Raw genomic sequence first — 6,091 nt, forward strand, 5'->3', positions numbered from 1 at the left:
TAAATCCTTAGCTTTCTTCTGTCAAATGCTTCCCCTGTTTTTACTAGAGGGATTTCCTACTATGCTGGGTTGAGGTGATAAAGAAAGGACACTAACTTTTGGAGTTTTTTTGTTTGTTTTTCTAATCTGATACTTTACATGAATGTAGCAGAAGCTGTTAATTATTTCAAATAATTTTTAGTTAAAACTCTAGGGTTCTTCAAGCAAACTATCATATCATCTGCAAAAAGTCATAAATTTTGTTTCCATTTCACCTATGCCTATTTTACTAGTTTTTTTTTTTTTTAATATTTGTCTTAAAGTTATAGGGGACATTTCTGGGATACTATCAAATAATAGTAATGACAATAGAAATCTTTGCTTTACCCCTAATCTAACTGGTAAAATCTCTAGTCCTTCTTCATTAAAAAATAATATTAGCTCTTGGTTTTAAATAGATGCTGTTTTGCTTATCAAAGAATAGAAAATTTATTCCCATGCTTTAAAAAATGATCACAAAAGTTGCATTTTTCCAAAAGCTTTTTCTATATCTATTTATATAATCAGATTTTTAAAAATTATTATGATCTATTATATTTAAATTTTTCATATTAGCGGACCAACCTGAGATTCCTGATAGAATAAACCTGGTTCTAATCCATAATATTTTAATGATTTTATAGTGATAATATTTTATTTCACACTTTTATATCAATGTTCATTAAAGACATTGGTAAATGGTTTTTCTTTTTTTTTCTAAATTTCCCCAAATTATATATGTTTTATTGAAATTTTTAGAAATAGAGACTGCCTGCCATCTAGGGAAGGGGGTGGTGGGAAGGAAGGGAAAAGTTGGAACAGAAGTGATTGCAAGGACCAATATTGAAAAATTACTCATGCAAATGTTCTGTCAATACAAAGCTATAATAAAAAAAATTTTTTTAAATAGTCTACAATTCATGACAATAAAATATGTGACTATTAAATTCTTTCTCATTCATTGAATGTATAAGATAAATGAGAAAAACTGAAGCCAGTTGTTACTAACTGATCATTTCCTTCTTGCTCCTATATTGAGTTTTCAGAGAAAAACAGTACTTGCTCCATTGAATTTGTAGCCCATTCTGAAAATGAATTTCTATTCTTTTTAACAGAATTACCTAGTTTAAAAATTGTGGGAAAATATTACTTAATAGATGATTATGATACAATTAAAATCATTTTTCTCTCCAACTATCCCTTTCAATAAACTTTTTTTTCAGTCTGTTGAGAGGAGAAAAATTTAAACTCCCTAAATGAATAAACAATTTAACTAGCCTGCTAATGAAAATAGTTTTTGGTATTAGCACACTTTCCCCTTACTGTTATTTCTGCCAAATCCATTCACTCAAATGATCCTTTGAATCTCTGGTTTTAGATGCTTTCAATTTGTGTACTTCTTCATCCCTAAACATGTTCTTTTTTTGTCACTATCTGTCACTCAGATTTCTCCTCTACCTCTTTATAACTAATATAACATATAAATCTTCCCTGTCTATTTGTTATACATTGCCACATTTATCTACTATCACTGTCAGAATAATATAGCTAATTTACTAAGCCTTAGATTTTCCCCTACCTTTTTTCCTCTTTACTGTAACTAATTTATTTTAGATCAGTGGTAAACTACAACTTAAGATATAACCATAGTCCTTTCATTTTATACTATAACATTAGGTATTCTTTTTTCATAAATTACTTTAGGAGATGAGAAAGAAAACAAAATGCAACCAAACAAAAATTTTATGAAAGTGAAAATACTATGTTGTAATCTACACTCAGTCCCCACAATCCTCTCTCTAAGTACAAATAACTTTCTTTATCATAAGACCATTGGAACTGGCCTGAATAACCTCATTATTGAAAGCAAGATAATTTCTAATAATTTATTTCATTTCCAATTCAGATGTAAATTCTTTTTCATTTTTCTTTTTTAGTTACATTTAATTTTTGTGATTATTAAAACTTTCTTCATTTCCACCCAATTTATCTCCTCCTCATGTAGAAAGCAATAAAAACAAGACCCCCATTGAAATTTAAATAGTTAAACATAAAATAAAAAGCACATGGGTAATGTTCAAAAATAATTATTCCTCATGAGCCTCTTATCTCTTTATCTGCTTTCCCCTATTTTTGTTAATTTAATAGAGAATTTAACTGTATATCTAATTTTAGCAGTTATGGTTGTCATTGTTTTTATTTTTTAAAAGAAAAAAGCTTATATGTTTTTGTTTTATTTCTTCTTTGATCTCCAGAATTTCTACTTTTTTTGCTTTTTAAAAATTTCTTCCTTTGTTTGCTTTTTAGTTGCTTTTTGATGATTTGTTCTTTGCTCTTTTTTATATAAACATTTTGAAATATGAATGTCCCCCTAAATATTACTTTAGAAAAATCCCAGAAGTTTTGACACATCTCATTCTTTTCATTGTCTTTAATGAAATTACCTGTTATTTCCTCATTATCACCAATAATTGTCACCAATTATTTAGAATATTTAAACTACATATAAGTTTAAATCCTTTCTCTAATAGTTCTTTACTGATTATAATTTTATTAATTGTGATCACTATGAGGTGTAATTAGTATTAGGTAGCTTTCTATGTTTTTATTTTTTTTTTAATTTAAGACCTAGCACTTGTTCAATTTTTAAAGATGCTATGCACATCTGAGATTATTTCTTCTCATTCTTGTTCAATAATTATCATATTTCACTCTTCTCAAATTGTATTTAAGTCCTTAACTTTTTCATCATTTATCATTTTGTAAGATTTTTTTCTATCCCTGAAAAGGTATATTAAGGTCCCCTAGCTATTATAGTTTTGATATCAATTTTTCCATTTATTTTAATTAACTTTTCATTTAAAAATATTAATGCTACTGATGCTTTTCTTTTATTGAAGACCAATCTTTCTTAATGATAATCAGATTTTTCATCACAGTTAAAATGTTCTGGCAAGCTTTGTTGATTTTTATCACATTATTTTCAAATGTTTGGGTTTTTTTTTTTAATTTATATAATCAATCTTTTTTTTTTCAAAAACACCTTTGCTCTTTTAAGTTATATGGTATGGTGTTTTCAAGAAGAATCACTTCAGTTTTTCCAGAATCTTTTAAAGTTATTGGGTTTTTTTTTACTTTTCTTCTACCCAATGATCTAATTTCTGCCTAATTTTTGAGGTCCAAATCTTTCATTATTTTTTATATTTATTCCAAATTTTAATACAATAAAAGTCATTTCCATTTACAAAATCTTTATTTAAATAATGATATCCTTTTATAAATTGTTTTCTTTGTTTGGGACTTGCTTCATTCTGCATATGCAGTATATTCTACCAAAATACTCTGAAATCTTCACAATTTCTTAGGAGACAATGATATTCTATTACACTCATATGCCAGGATTTATTCAGACAACTAATCCCATTATTTTTCACTTTTCATATTGTTCACTTGCTTCTGTCTGATTTGTTGATAAGATATGAAAAATCACTAACCATTTATTTCTTGTTGAATTTCTCAATCATTATATAATCTTGTGAAAATTTCAGGTGTTTGTTCCCCCAACTATCTGAGGGATAGAAGGTCTGCTTCAATTCAGACAGCCACATTGGCCAAAAGTCTCTTTGATCCCTATTTCAGTCACTACTTCTTTAGAGATATTCTCTTTCTTGTGTTCTAATTTATTTACTCTGTTGTTTATCTTGGTTATTTCTGCTTTGAGGCTATGATTTCCCACATAATTCCTATTCTTTTTTTCTCTTTTAAAATTTGTACTTTCTCTTTCAAGCCATTTTGGAATTTATTATTTTATGACTTGAGGGAACCTACAGAATTCTCTTACTCATTAAGATCCTTTTTCTCATCTTTCTTTTAACATGGTATGACATTTTAAAAAATCTTACCCATTCATTCATTATGTCTTATGAATTTCTCTGTTTATCATTTGGGAATTGGGCTTATGGTTGACCTTTCTTTCTTGGATTATTTTTTTTCTTTCAGTCTTTTCATATTTCCCTAGTCATTTGTTTCTGGCTTAGTCTTCACTATGTGGTCTTTCATCCTTTTGCTGTGGAGTGCTCAATTTTTATCTTAGAAAAATCCTTGGAGCTTAGCATCTTTTGCTTCCTTGAGCTAGGAGCTTTGGGCTTGACTATATTTCTCCCACTTTTTTGTTCTTCATTCTTGAAGAGGACCAATGACCTCAGGAAGAGGATGCCTTGATTTGTAAGTGAGTTGGATTTAAGTGAGGCAGGACTCTGCAATGTCACCAATCTCACTGTTTTCTCCAGAGCCATCTGGGATCAGTGGAAAGATGAAGATCAGGGTGACTGGAGCTGCCCCAGATTTAGTGACAGATCTTGACATTTTTAAGTGAAGATCTTCCCCAGGGCTCAGTTTGTCTGAGGAAATATTCACACAGTAGTTAAGACTAGGGAGAAATGAATCAAAAGTTGACCTCTTTTACTAAATCCAAAAAAAAAAAAAAACCATCAATGTAGGAGATTCAGAAGAACCTTAGAGTTACTAACTGGAACAGAAATACTCATTCTGAGCCATCAAAATCCAAATGATGACCTGCAAAGGCTTAGGCTGGGATTTATTGATAAATAATAGGAGCCAGATTTGGGTTAAAGGCATACTCAGAGAGTTCCATTTAAATCCCAATGGATCTTTCCAAGACCTGGTTTTGTTTTGTTTTGTTTTGTTTTTTTCCCCAGAGTTCTATTTCAAGAAATTCCTTGAATTTCCTTTGGGAAGAGCCCCAAATGGAAGGAAGGAAGGAAGGAAGGAAGGAAGGAAGGAAGGAAGGAAGGAAGGAAGGAAGGAAGGAAGGAAGGAGGGAAGGAAGGAAGGAAGGAAGGAAGGAAGGAAGGAAGGAAGGAAGGAAGGAAGGAAAGGAAGGAAGGAAGGAAGGAAGGAAGGAAGGAAGGAAGGAAGGAAGGAAGGAAGGAAGGAAGGAAGGAAAGAAGGAAGGAAGGAAGGAAGGAAGGAAAGAAGGAAGGAAGGAAAGAAGGAAAGAAGGAAGGAAGGAAGGAAGGAAGGAAGGAAGGAAGGAAGGAAGAGAAGGAAGGAAGGAAGGAAGGAGGGAGGGAGGGAGGGAAGGAGGGAGGGAGATTTTCTTTTATTCTTTGCTCTGCATCTTTTTACTTTATTATGGTTCCCCCCTCCCCCAAAAGGCTATAATAAGGTCAGATGTACATATATACACATACATATATACCTATACACATACAATATATACATAAACATATATACATGCATCAGCATATAGAGACATTCAGAGACATAGATATCTATAATCATACACATATATACCCATATCCATCCTTATGTATCCATGTAAGACCATACTATCCTTGTCTTCTGTTTCTCTAAAGGTAGATAAGAACTTCCTTCATAGGCCCAAGTCTTTCCTTATTTTCTAACTCTACCAACTCATCATTTCCTAGACTCTAGGAATATTCCAACCTTATACTGTCTGATTATTTTAAATAGTCTAAAATATTGATTAATATGGTAACATGGTATAATTTCCCTATCTTTATCTTTTGATTAAATCTATTATACCTTTAATTTTATTTGACATTATAATCACTATCCCTGTTATTTTTTACATAATAAATTCCACTCCTGATCTTTATTTTATGTTTATGTGTATCTCTTATTTCCTATCCCTCCTGACTCCTACTCCTACCAGCTACTTTGCTCTCTTATTTCTTAGCTAATACACACACACACACACACACACACACACACACACATACAAACACACAGATCCTTCTCTCTCTCCACCACCATCTATTCTTCTTTGCTGCCTTATGAATTCTTTCTAAAAAAAAAAGACAAAGAACTTGACTGTCTCTGGAAAATAAGAGATCACAATGTGAGAGTCACTTAGTATAGGAAGAGGGGTGCATCCCACTAAATTAAAAGTGCGGAAAAGGGTGGTATTAATGAATTGTTATATCCTGAGGACATCTTATCATTCTTCTTCTTTCCTTCACTTCTATTATCTGAAACAGGATGGCATATTGCCTACTTTCTTCTACTTCCAACACCAAGTTCAAAGTCC

The sequence above is a fragment of the Sarcophilus harrisii genome, chromosome 2 (assembly GCF_902635505.1).
Source record: "Sarcophilus harrisii chromosome 2, mSarHar1.11, whole genome shotgun sequence".
In the NCBI taxonomy this organism is placed as follows: Eukaryota; Metazoa; Chordata; class Mammalia; order Dasyuromorphia; family Dasyuridae; genus Sarcophilus; species Sarcophilus harrisii.